This window comes from Mustela erminea, chromosome Y, assembly GCF_009829155.1.
Source record: "Mustela erminea isolate mMusErm1 chromosome Y, mMusErm1.Pri, whole genome shotgun sequence".
Taxonomy (NCBI): Eukaryota; Metazoa; Chordata; class Mammalia; order Carnivora; family Mustelidae; genus Mustela; species Mustela erminea.
Genome location: NC_045636.1, coordinates 2,021,483 through 2,036,165, shown reverse-complemented (window position 1 = coordinate 2,036,165; position 14,683 = coordinate 2,021,483).

Below are 14,683 nucleotides of genomic sequence, written 5' to 3'. Positions count from 1 at the left end.
TAGACCACACCCTGGGTCATCAATCAGGTACTCAACTGGTATCAGAAGATTCGGATAATTTCCTGCATATTTTCAGACCACAATGCTCTGAAGCTAGAACTCAATTGCAAGAGGAAATTTGGAAAGAATACATGAAGACTAAACAGAATCCTGCTAATGAATGAATGGATCAGCCAGGAAATTAAAGAAGAATTGAAAAAAAAAATCATGGAAACAAATGATAATGAAAATACAACTGTTCAAAATCTGCAGGATACAACAAAAAAGTTGCTGAAAGAAAATATAGAGCTGAACAAGCCTTTCTCAAGAAACAAGAAAGGACTCAAATGCATAACCTAACCCTACACCTAAAGGAGCCGGAGAAACAACAAAGAAAGCCTAAACCCAGCAGAAGAGAAATAAGATAAGAGAAAAAAGATCCAAGCTGAAATCAATGAAATAGAAACCAAACAAACAAACAAATAATAGAAGAAGTCAATGAAGCCAGGAGCTGGTTCTTTGAGAGAATTAGTAAGATTGATAAACCATTTGCCAGTCTTACCCAAAAGAAAAGAGAAAGGACACAAAGAAATAAAATCATGAATGAAAGAGGAGCGATCACAGCCAACACCAAAGAAATAAAAAAAACAAAAAACAAAAAACAAACCAATGTTTATAGCAACAATGGCCACGGTCGCCAAACAGTGGAAAGAACCAAGATGCCCTTCAACGGACGAATGGATAAGGAAGATGTGGTCCATATACACTATGGAGTATTATGCCTCCATCAGAAAGGAGAATACCCAACGTTTGTAGCAACTGGATGGGACTGGAAGAGATTATGCTGAGTGAAATAAGTCAATCAGAGAGAGTCAATTATCATATGGTTTCACTTATTTGTGGAGCATAACAAATAGCGTGGAGGACATGGAGAGATAGAGAGGAGAAGGGAGTTGGGGGAAATTGGAAGGGGAGGTGAACCACGAGAGATAGGGACTCTGAAAAAGAATCTGAGGGTTTTGAAGGGGCGGCGGGTGGGATGTTGGGGTACCAGGTGGTGGGTATTATAGAGGGCACGGATTACATGGAGCACTGGGTGTGGTGCAAAAATAATGAATACTGTTATGCTGAAAATAAAAAATAAATTAAAAAATATAAATAAATTCTAAGACACATATCAAATACCAAGACTAGGTAATGAAACATACAAAATCTGAGCTCCCTGGTAATGACTAAAGCATTTGAAGCAGTAATCAAACACCTCCCAAAACACAAAAAGCCAGTTCCCAATCATTTTCCTGGTCAACACTTTTGGACATCTAATGAAGGTAATGTTGGTTCTTCTCATCTATTCCAGAAGTGGAGGAGAATGGAACACTCTAATTTACAAAGTCCAAAGACCCAGTTCAGATAAGGACATTATAGGAAACAAATTACATATCATTTTAATAAGTAAATATAATAAACATGTAGTTTTTTCTCTTCTCTTTCTTCATCCACTTGTTAAAGGACCTGTTTTTCTTTATTACTATTATTATTATTTTTGTTATGTTCAGGAAGCCAGACTATCATCAATTTTACGTTTTTGACAGGGTTCCGATTGTTTAGTTACATATACCACCCTGTGCTCATCAAAATATATAACACACCTCCTCCATACCCATTAACCAGTTCCCTCATTCCCTGCATGTCAACCTCAGCTTGGTTCCCAGAGTCCTGTCTCTCCTGGTTTTTCTCCCTCTCTGACTTCTTCCCCTTCAGTTTTCCCTTTCTTTTACTAATGTCTATGGTATTCCTCATGTGCCACATATGAGTGAAGTCATATGATATTTCCCTTTGTCTGCTTGCCTTTTTCATTTAGCATATCCCCATCCTGTGTCATCCTTGTCAATGCAAGGGTCGTGGATTCATCCTTCTGATGGCTGAGGAATACTCTTGCCTTTATGGACCACACCTTCATTTTTTAAAGATTTTATTTATTATTTATCTGACAAACAGAGATCACAAGTAGGGAGAGAGGCAGGCAGAGACTGAGAAGGAAGAAGGCTCCCTGCTCAACGGAGAGCCCTATGCGGGGCTTGATCCCAGAACCCTGGGATCATGACCTGAGCTGAATACAGATGCTTTACCCCACTGAGCCACCCAGGTGCCCTGGGCCACACCTTCTTAATCCACTAGCCTTTGGAAGGGCATCTCGACTCCTTCCACAGTTCTAGAGTGTGCAATGTAGGCCATTGATATAGACTGCTCATTTTCATCTGAATAAATAGACTTGGTCAACATGTCTAGAACCAGTACCACAACATGTAGAGTTAACAAATGAAGACAAGGAGTATTGTCAGTGCTCTTCCTTAAGAGTTAGATGTAATGCAGAATGACATTGTATTTGAAGCCTTTGCAATGGTGTTTAAGGTAAAATCAGGTATACAATCCTAATCCCTTATGACGGGTGTTTCAGAACAATAGGAAATGAGGACACAGACAGCAAATGCATCCATACCCTAGCATTTTTCCCTTGAAAAGGGACTTTCCTTACCTTACTCATCACATATCTATAGGGAGGAGTAGCTAAAAAAGGACTCTCTCACACATATGTTGACAAACTTCACACAAAGGTAATGATACACAAGAAGCCTCACTGTTTATTGAGATCTTTAGAAATTGCAGTGCAAATATGAACACCTTGCTCTCCTAGGAGAATTGTTGGCCTAAAGGATGGTATACCGAACATCATTTTCTTTTCAATTTGTATAGAAAGGGGAAGTGGAATATAAACACAGAAAACAAGCTGAGTTTCATATCAGACTAACCAGGCTCTCTGTTTACTCAAAGGTCAGGAGAGAGGGTCGGTTGCTTGAGTGAAGCTTGCTACTCTGATGTCATAATGATTTGAGTTCATAGCAACCACTCCTCCTCAAACCATGCCTAATCTCTATACTGTGCTGGAGTAGTCATGGGCCAGGCAAGAACATCACTAGCCTTTCCAAACTTATGAAGTGGCCTAGGTATTTCAATTTGCCACGTGGGATGGTGTCACCTTCTCTGAGGCCGAATTTGTAGTCTTTGGTCGTGACTGTCACCAACAGCTTTCTGGACTCCTGAGAAGGGAAAAAATTCACAATTCCATCTCACAAACCACAGGTCAGTAAAGACTTAGGACTACAACCCAATCTAAAGTGAGGAACTATAAGCCCCATACATGTGCATAGTCCTCCCATGCAGTCAGGGTGCTTCAGACCAGGAAAAGGGCCACCCAAGGAAAGCTCACAGGGAACACCTGAAACCATGCCAAAGACACGTCTGGAGTCTTAAACAGCAAGGACATGAATTCCTCTAGCAACCCAGAAATCATGCCAAAAAGCCCCCCACATTTCAAAGCTGACCAAGCACCAAAGACAGACTCTACACCCTAGAACCTTAGGCCCAGGACAGACTCATCTGTTTGGATTCCACAGGAGCGAGTGTGGAGCATGTTGAAAGAGACTCATTGCCCATGTGAAGCCATCTTACAGGCTTTCGTGCCACTTTCAGGTAGACAATGTGTATCTACAAAAAGACTCATTGAAGAGAATTTGATGTCCTAAGAACCCTGAGCATTCCCACAGGGCGGTGAAGCTTCCCTACTTGGAACTGAATCAAAATGTTACAGCACAAGCCTGCTTTAATCCTCTCATTTCCATCACCCAAAGGTTTTCATGCAATAACCAAACAGTGCCTGTTGCGAATGAGGGGCATGTTCTAATGGGGCAAGGACAGGATGAAAAATGTGAGAACAAAGGGCCATTGGGTTGGACAGAGAACAGATGCTACAGGTTGATGAGGAGATGCAGGAAGATGTAGAAGATGAGAATGAACAAGGGAGCTCAGAGAGAAGGTGTGGCATTTTAGGATGGTGGGAGGTGCTCTGTACCTGGCTGCATTCCGTAGAGACATAAGTCCAAATGAAATAAACCATCCTCTGGCCACAGTAAATCCTTGTAGACTTTTTTTTTTAAATGTTGTGCATGGATGTATTTGACAGAGAGAGACAGAGATATCATAACCTGGGTGGGGGGTAACTGGAGATGGAAAAGCAGACTTGCTCCTAAGCAGAAAACCTGAGATGGGAGATGATGCATGAGCTGAGCTGACCTCAGCCACTGAACTGATGGAGACACCCTGGGACCCATTCTTTGTCTTCTTAATATGTCATTGTTCTAGACAAGAACCACTGTTCTGTCATTGTTGAGAAGCACAAAGTATACAGATTTTGACTTGGGTTGGTGTTCCTTGCTCTATCTGACCTGCTTTGAGAGCTGGCATAGCTTGTCACCTCGAAGTCAGTCACTTAGCTGTAGACACACTATTCTCGCAAGCATATTTGAGTATAGAGAATTTCTCCACTGCTAGCTTCTATGGTGAATGACACTATGTCTTGTGTGGCTCTGCTTCTGTTCATGGTGATGGAAGTTTTCTGTACCTCTGAATCTGGATCACTGTTTCTGCCCCCAGATGAGGGAAATTTTCAGCTCTGATTTCTCAAAGAAATGTTTCCATTATTTGTCTTCCAGGTAACTAATTTGATCCTCTGTTTCTGCCAGCTTACTGTACTTTGCATCCAGTCTGCTCACAATCATCCCGTCAGGTATTCCTTATTTCATTTTTTATAACTTTTATCGCAGGGGTCTGAGACTCACTTATGTCTTCTATGATTTTCTGTGCACAGTGAGTATCCTGGCTACTGTTTTAAATCCTCCTTTGGGCATGTTTACTGGGGCCAGTGAACAGTTTATTTAATTTTGACATATGCCCCTATGGAATTCGGCCAGGTACAGAGCAACTCCCACCATCCTCAAATGCCAAACCTTCGCTCTGAGCTCCCTGTTCGTTCTTTCCTTCTATGTCTTCTTTCATCTCCTCATCAACCTGTAGCATCCACTCTCTGTCCCAATGCAATGGCCCTTGGTTGTCACATTGTTCATCCTCTCCTTGCTCCATTAGAACATTTGCGTCATCCATAACAGGCATTGTTAGCTTTTCGTATGAAAACATTTGGGCGGTAGAAATGAGAAGGTTAAGGCAGGCTTGTGCTGTAACATTTTTATTCAGTTCCAAGTAGGGAAGCTGCTCACCCTGTGGGATTGCTCAGGGTTCTTAGGTCATCAAATCCTCTTCAATGCTTCCTTTTGTAGATACACGTTGTCTTCTTGAACTGGCACAAAAGTGTTTCAGATGTCTTCACTTGGGCAATGGGTTTCTCCCAACATACTCCGCCCTTGCTCCTGTGGGCTCCAAACATATGGGTCCATCCTGGGCCTAAAGTTCCAGGGTGTAGAGCCTGACTTAAAGTTCCAGGGTGTAGAGCCTGACTTTGGTGTTTGGTCACCTTTATAGTTTAGGAGGCCCTTTTGGCACGATTTCTGAAGATACTAGAGGAAAGCTGTTTAAGTCTCCAGACATCACTTTGACATGGTTGACATGGTTGCGGGTGTTCATGGTGACACATTTCCTCGGGTGACACATTTGCTGGTCTGAAGTGCCCTTATTGTATGGGAGGAGCATGCACATATGCGGGGCTTGGGATTCCTCACTTTAGACTGGGTTGTAGTCCCGACTCTTTCCTGATAGTAAGTTTGGCACTATGTAATTTTTTGGTTCTTGCCCTTTTCATGAGTTGAAGGGCTGGTAGTGACAGTCGCGACTGAAGACTACAAATGCGGCCATGGAGAAGGTGACACTGACTCACTTCACAAACTGCCTTGGTGAAATATCCAATGGTTTGCGAGGTGCTCCAGTGGTTTGGGAGGGCTCCTGATCCTCTTTCTTGACACATGAGTACTCCAGCCAGGTGTATTGATTAGGTGTGGTTTGGGGATGAGTGACTGCTATGACCTCAAATCTTTATGACTTTACAGAAGCAAGCCTCACTGAAGCAACAGTCCCTCTCTTATGACCTTTGAGTCCTACTTAAGATAGAATGCCCCAGGAAGGACAGAAATATATGCTTGCTCGCCTGATCATGAATTCATCTTGTCTTCTGTGTTTATTTCCCACTTCCACTTTCTAAACAAAGAGAGAAGAAATGTCATTCAGTATACCATTCTTTAGACCAAAAATTCTCCTGAGAGAGCAGTGTGTTCCTATTTGCACTGCAATTTCTAAAGATCTCAATAAACAGTGAGGCCTCTTGGGTATCATTATTTATCTGCCAATTTTGTCATCTTATGTGTGAGAGAGTCCTTTTTTTAGCTTCATTTCCCTATGGGTGTGTCATGAATCAGGGAAGGAAAGTCATTTTCAAGGAAAAATGCTAGAGCATGGAAGCATTGTACTGTTAGTGTCCTCATCTCCGAATCTTCTAAAACACCAGTCATAAGGGATTAGGGCTCTGTCTACTTGGATTTACCTTAAAAACCTTTGCAAAGGCTTCAAGGAGAGTGACATTTTGCATGATAACTAACCCTTAAGGAAGAGCCCTGGACAACACTCTTTGTCCTCATTAGTTAACTCCACATGCCCTGGTAATGGGTATTGCCATGTTGACCAACTCTCCTTATTCAGAGGAAAAGGAATGGCATATATTGATGGCCTGCAATTCCCACTCGAGCAGAACTGTAGAAGGGCCGAGGTTCCCTTCCAAAGGCTAGTGGATAAAGAATGTGTGGTCCATAAAGGCAAAAGAGTATTCCTCAACCATCAGGGAGGATGAACCCCCAATACTTACATTGACATGAATGACACAGGACTGGCTTATGCTAAATGAAAAAGGCAAGCAGACAAAGGGAAATATCATTTGGCTCCACTCATATGTGGCTCATGAGAAATACTATGGACATTAGAAGAAGGAAGGGAAAACTGAAGGTGAAGAAGTCAGAGAGGGAGACAAACCAGGAGAGACACAGGATTCTGGGTACCAAGCTGAATGTTACAGAAGGGAGAGGCATGCAGGGAATGAGGGAACTGGTTAATGGGTATGGAGGATGTGTGGCATATATTATAATGAGCACTGGGTGGCATATGCAACTAAAGAGTCGGTGAAAACACTATCAAAAATGTATAATGGATTATATGCTGGCTTCCTGAACATAACAAAAAAAAATAAAAAGAAAAAGAAAGGAAACACAGGCCTTTAACAGGTAGATGGAGAAAGAAAGCAAAAAGAAAAGAATTGTATTTTTATTATCTTTACTTATTAAAGTGATATGTAATTTGTTTCCTATAATGACCTTATCTGAATTGGATCTTTGGACTTGTAAATTAGAGTCTTCCCTTCTCCTCCAATTCTGGAATATATAAGAAGAACCGACATTGCCTTCATTAAATGTCTAGAAGAGTTGACCGGGAAAATGGATTTGTACTTGACTTTTTGTGTGTTGGGAGGTGTTTGATTACTGCCTCATATGCTTTAGTCTTTAACAGAGAGCTCAGATTTTGTATGTTTCATTATATAGTCTTGGTAGTTGATATGTGTCTTGGAATTTATCCTTTTCTCTCAGTTATTTGGTTTGCTGGCATAATTGTGAATACAGGTCTTTTAGGTTATTTTTTTCCCTTTCTATCAGTTGTCATGTTTTCTCTCTCATAATTCCAGCTGTCTGCTTTTCTCCTTAATTTATCCAGGTAATGACTCCTCCAGTTTGTTAAAGTTTTCAAAATTGATGTGTGAGTTCTACTGATTTTTCCTATTGATTTGTTTGTATTTCTTTTCTTTTGATAATAAAAATCATTATTTCATTTTATCTAATAACTTTGGATTTAGTTTCCTTTTCTTCTAGTTCCACATTTTGTCAACATGGATTGCTTTATTTATTTATTTTTAAAATTTCTGGTAATATACACATTTATCCCTATATACTTTCCTCAGAAAATATTTTGGCATCCTCCCTTAAGTTTCTTTATTTTCATTTGTTCAAGGTACTTTCTGATTTTCCTTTTGGTTTTTTCTTTGATGCATTGCTTGTTCGGGAGGGTATTGAGAATTCTACCTATTAGTATCTGGCTTAGTTTTACTTTTGTAAGTGTTTTCTTTCCGTTTTCATCCCATTGTGGTCATGCTCAGTGTTCTTAGACAGTTGAATGCTCTGCAATGCGTACTTTTGTAGATATTCATTGTCTTCCTGAGACAGGCATGAAAGCATTTCAGATGGCTTAACTTGGGCAATAGGTCTCTTCAAACATCTCCCCACTTGCTCCTGTTGGCTCCAAACAGATGAGTCCAACCTGGGCCTAAGGTTCTATGGTGTAGAGTGTGCCTTTTGTGCTTGGTTTGCTTTGAAGTTTGGGATGCCTTTTTGGCATGATTTCTGAAGGTGCTAGTGGAACGAGTGTTTTTGCTGGTTAAGACTCAAACATTTCTTTGACATGGTAGCAGGTTTTCACTGTGAGCATAACTCGGATGCTGGTCTGAATCACCCTGATTGGTTTAGAGGACCATGCACATGTGTGCAGCTTGCAGTTCCTCAGTTTTGACTGGGTTGTAGTCCTGACTCTTTCCTGACCTTTTATGGGTAAGATGTATTTGTGGATTCATGCTCTTCTCAGGAGTCCAGGGGGATGGTGGTGATAGTCATGACCAAAGAGTACAAATTCGGCAATGGAGAAGGTGAAATGAACCGGCTTCACAAACTGCCTTGCTGAAATACCTAGACAGCTCAAACAGTTTTGGGATGGCTTGGAATCCTCTTGGCTGGCCCATGACTACTCCAGCCAAGTGTAGAGATTATGTGTGTTGGGGGAGGAGTGGTTGCTATGACTTCAAATCTTTGTGGCATCACAGAAGCAAGCTTCCTGAGTAGTAGTCCCTTTCTCCTGACTTTTGGATCCTACAGCTTTAGGGGGAAACCCAAGGAAGCAGAGAAAGAGAGTCCTGTTAGCCTGACGAAAAACTCGGGTTTTCTTTCTTTCTTTCTTTCTTTTTTTTTTTTTTTTGTTCCCCCGACTTCTCTCTACACAATGAGAAAAGAGAATGACATTCAGTATACCATCCATTAGGAACACATTTCCCCTAAGATTGCAAGGCGTTTCTATTTTCACTGCAATTTCTAAAGATCTCAGTAAACAGTGAAGACTCTTGGGTATCATTATCTCTCTGTGATGTTTATCATCATATGTGTGAGAGAGTCCTTTATTAGCTTCTTTTTCCTATGGGTCTGTGATGAATAAGGAAAGGAAAGTCTCTTCTCAAGGGAAAATGCTAGGGCATAGATGCTTTGTGTTGTCTTTGTCCTCATCTCCTAGTGTTCTGAAACTAGGGATTAGGGCTCTGTCTACTTGATTTTAGGGATTAGAGCCCTAATCCCTTATTAGAGATTAGGGCTCTGTCTACTTGATTTTACATTAAACACTTTTGCAAAAGCTTCAAAGAGAGTGATATTCTGCATGATAGCTAACCCTTAGGTAGAGCCCTGGACAGTACTCCTTGTCATCATTAGTTAACTCCACTTGCCGTGATAATGGGTATAGCCATATTGACCAACTCTCTTTGGTCAGAGGAAAATGAATGGTCTATATTGATAGCCTGCAATGCCCACTCGAGCAGAACTGTATAAGGGCCGATGTTTCCTTCCGAAGGTTAGTGGATAAAGAAGGTGAGGTCCATATAGGCAAAAGAGTATTCTCAGCCATCAGGGAAGATGAGACCACATACTAGCATTGACATGAATGACACAGGATTGGGTTATGCTAAACGAAAAAGGCAAGCAGACAAAGGGAAATATTATTTGGCTCCACTCATATGTGGCTCATGAGGAAAACTATGGACATTAGAAGAAGGAGGGAAAACTGAAGGGGAAGTCAGAGAGGGAGACAAACCAGGAGAGACTCAGGACTCTGGGAACCAAGCCGAGGGTTACAGAAAGGAGAGACATGTAGGGAATGAGGGAACTGGTTAATGGGTATGGAGCATGCATGGCTTATGTTATGATGAGCACTGGGTGGTATATGCATCTGTCATGAATCAGTGAATCATGGAGAAAGAATCAGTGAATACTCTGTCAAAAATGTATGATGGATGATAGGCTGGCTTCCTCAACATAAAAAAAAATAAATTATAACAAAAAGAAAAACAAATAAAACAAGCCCTTTCACAAGTAGATGAAGAAAGAAGAGAAAAGGAAACAACTTTATTTTTATAAATTGATTGATTAATTAATTAATTACCTTTATATTTGTTTATTTTTAGAATGGTAAGAAAATATGGGCTTTGTTTTATTCCAGCTTTTACTAAGATGTGTGACTGGATATCTTTCTTGCTCCTGGGGATTGGGATGCAATCACTGGGAGTTCAGAATCTGGAATAACTGTTAGATATATTCTGACATAAATCTGAGGGTAAGAGGCAAGTATCACATCTAATGACACGTGTTCCTGTGTTCTCTTCCATAGTGTTACTGTTTAAAAAGATCTCTTTTTTTCATAATTGATTTTATTTTATTACTTTTTAAAGTAATTTTTATTTTTTTATAAACATAATGCATTATTAGCACCAGGGATACAGATATGTGAATTGCAAGGTTTACACACTTCACAGCACTAACCATAGCACATACCCTTCCCAATCTCCATAACCTCACCACCTTCTCCTGATACCCCTTTCCCCAGCAACCCTCAATTTGTTTTGTTAGATTAAGAGTCTCATATGGTTTGTCTCCTTCCTGATCTCATTTTGTTTCATTTAGTCTTTTCCTACCCGTTTAAACCTGCCACACTGCATCTCCACTTCCTCATATCAGAGAGATCCTATGATACATGTTTTTCTCTGATTGCCTTATTTTCCTAAGCTTAATTCCATCCACATCATTGTAGATTGTGGATGTGCAAGATTTCATTTCTTTTGATGTTTTTCAGAGTATTTCATCATACATATATACCACATCTTCTTTATCCATGTTGATGATCATCTAGGTTCTTTTCATAGTTTGGCTTTTGTGGACATTGCTGTTAGAAACATTTGGGTGCACCTGCCTCTTCGGATCACTACGTTTGTATCCTTAGGGTAAATACCCAATAGTGTGATTGCTGGGTCATAGGGTAGCTCTATTTTCAACTTCTTGAGGAACCTCCATGCTGTTTTCAAGAGTAGCTGCACCATCTTTCATTCCCACCACCTGTGTAGGAGGGTTCCCCTTTCTCTGCATCCTTTTCAGCATCTGTCATTTCCTGACTTGTTAATTTTAGCCATTCTGACTAGTGTGAGGTGGTATCTCATTGTGGTTTTGATTTGTATTTCCCTGATACCGAGAGATATGGAGCATTTTTTCATGTGTCTGTTGGCCATTTGGGTGTCTTCTTTGCAGAAATGTTAGTTCATGTCCTCTGCCCATTTCTTGATTGGTTATTGGCTTTTTGGGTGTTGAGTTTGCTAAGCTGTTTAGAGATTTTGGATTCTAGCCCTTTATCTGATATGTAGTTTGCAAATATCTTCTCCCATTGTATCAGTTGTCTTTTGGTTTTGTTAACTTTTTCCTTTGCTGTGCAAAAGCTTTTGATCTTGGTGAAATCCCAATAGTTTACATTTGCCCTTGTTTTCCTTGCCTTTGGCGGTGATCATAGGAAGAAGCTGCTGTGGCTGAGGTTGAAGAGGTTTCTGCCTGTGTTCTGCTTAAGGATTTAATCGATTCCTTTTTCACATTGAGGTCCTTCATCCATTTTGAGTCTACTTTAGTGTGTGGTGTAAGGAAATGGTCCAATTTCATTTTTCTGCATGTGGCTGTCCAATTTTCCCAACATCATTTGTTGAAGAGGCTGTCTTTTTTTCCACTGGACATTCTTTCCTGTTTTGTTGAAGATTAGTTGACCACAGAGTTGAGGGTCTGTTTCTGGGATCTCTATTCTGTTCCATTGATCTATTTGTCTATTTTTGTGCCAGTGCCATACTCTCTTGATGATGACAGCTTTCTAATAGAGCTTGAAATCCGCAACTGTGATGCCACCAACATTGGCTTTCTTTTTCAATATTCCTTTATCTATCTGAGGTCTTTTCTGGTTCCATATGATTTTAGGATTTTTTTTCCATTTCTTTGAAAAAATGATTGGATTTTAATAGGGATTGTATTAAGTGTGTATAGGGCTTTAGGTAGCATAGACATTTTCACAATATTTATTCTTCCAATCCAGGAGCAGGGAACATTTTTCCATTTCTTTGTGTATTCCTCAATTTCTTTCATGAGTTCTTCATAGTTTTCTGAGTGTAGATTTTTTGTGTCTTTGGTTAGGTTTATTCTAGGTATCTTATGGTTTTGGGTGCAGCTGTCAATGGGATTGACTCCTTAATTAGTCTTACTTCTGTTATGTTGTTGGTGTAAACTGAATTCTGTGCATTGATTTTATATCCTGGCAGTTTACTAAATTCCTGTACAAGTTCTAGCAGTTTTGGGGTGGAGTCTTTTGGTTTTCCACATATAGCATCATATCATCTGCAAAGAGTGAAAGTTTAACTTTTCCTTTGTTGATTTGGAGACCCTTGATTTCTTTTGGTTGTCTGATTGCTGAGGATAGGACTTCTAATACTATGTTTAATAGCAGTGGTGATAATGGACATCCTTGCCATGTTCTTGACCTAAGTGGGAAAGCTTTCAGGTTTTCTCCATTGAGAATGATATTTGTGGTGAGTTTTTCATAGATGGCTTTGATACTATTGAGTTAAATGCCCCCTATCCCTATCCTTTGAAGAGTTTTGATCAGGAAGGGATGCTATACTTTGTCAAATGGTTTTCAGCTTGTATTAAGAATGTTATATGGTTCTTGTTCTTTTTTTTTTGTTAATGTATTGTTTCTCATTGATTGATTTGTGGCTACTGAACAAACCTTCCAGTCCTGGAATAAACCTCACTTGGTAGTGGTGACTACACCTTTTATTGTACTGTTGGATCCTATTGGCTAGTATTTGGGTGAAAATTTTCCCATCTGAGTTCATCAAAGATATTAGTCTGTAATTATATTTTTTGATGGGATCCTTGTCTGGTTTGGGGATCAAGGTGATGCTGGCCTCATAAAACGAGTTGGGATGTTTTTCTTCCATTTCTAGTTTTTGGAACAGTTTCAGGAGTATAGGAATGATTTCTTCTTAAAATATTTGGTAGAATTTCCCCAGTAAGCCATCCGGCCCTTGGCTTGGTTCATTTGGAGATTTTGGTTAACTGTTTCAATCTCCTTACAGGTTATGGCTCTGTTCAGGTTTTCTATTTATTCCTGGTTCAGTTGTGGTAGTTTATATGTCTGTACAAATGCATCCATATCTTTCTGATTGTCAAATTTATTGACGTAGCATTGCTCATAGCATATTATTATAATTGTTTGTATTTCTTTGGTGTTGGATGTGATCTCTCCTCTTTCATTCATGATTTTATTTCTTTGGGTCCTTTCTGTTTTATTTTTTATAAGTATGGCCAGTGGTTATCAATCTTACTAATTCATTCAAAGAAACAGCTCCTGGTTTAGTTGATTACTTCTATTGTTTGTTTCATTGGTTTCTATTTCATTGATTTCTGCTTGGATCTTTTTTCTCTTATTTTATTTCTCGTCTGCTGGGTTTAGGTTTTCCTTGTTGTTTCTCCAGCCCCTTTAGGTGTAAGGTTAGGTTATACATTTGAGCCCTTTCTCGTTTCTTAAGAAAGGCTTGTATGGCTTTATACTTTCCTTCAGGAACTCCTTTGTTGTATCCTGCAGATTTTGAACAGTTGTATTTTCATTATCATTTGTTACCATGATTTTTTTTAAATTCTTTTTTAATTTCCTGGCTGATCCATTCATTCATTAGAAGGATTCTGTTTAGTCTTTATGTATTCTTTCCAAATTTCCTCTTGTGATTGAGTTCTAGCTTCAGAGCATTGTGGTCTGAAAATATGCAGGGAATGATCTGACTCTTCTGATACCAGTTGAGAACCTATTTATGACCCAGGTTGTGGTCTATTTTGGAGAACGTTCCATGGGCACTAGAGAAGAATGTGTATTCTGTTGGTTTGGGATGGAATGTTCTGAATATATCTATGATGTCCATCTGGCCCAGTGTGCCATTTAAGGCCTTTATTTCCTTGTTGGTCTTTCGCTTGAATAATCTATCCATTTCAGGACTCATTTCAGTGAGTAGGGGAGTGTTAGTGTCCCCTACTATTTTTGTATTATCGTCAATGTGTTTCTTTGATTTTGTTATTAATTGGTTTATAGAGTTGGCTGCTCCCATGTTAGCAGCATAGATATTTAAAATTGTTAGGCCTACATTTTGGAAAGATCCTTTGAGTATGATATAATGTCCTTCCTCATCTCTTATTATAGTCTTTGGATTAAAATCTAATTGATCTGACATAAGGATTGCCACCCCAGCTTTCTTCTGGTGTCCATTAGCATGGTAAACTGTTTTCTACCGCTCTCTTTATTTCAGGAGGTGTCTTCGGGTCTAAAATGCATTTCTTGTAGGCAGCATATTGATGAGTTTTGTTGTTTTTATCCATTCTGATGCCATGTGTCTTTTGATTAGGGCATTTAGTCCATTTACTTTCAGGATAACTATTGAGGGCTATGAATTTAGTGTCATTGTATTGCCTGTAAGGTGACTCTTACTGTATATTGTCTCTGTTCCTATCTGATCTACTTCTTTTAGGGTGTCTTTGCTTAGAGGACCCATTTCAATATTTTATGTACACTTCGTTTGGTGTTTGCAAATTGTTTCAGTTTTTGTTTGTGCTGGAAGCTTTTTATCTCTCTATTTTCAATGATAGCCTAGCTGGAT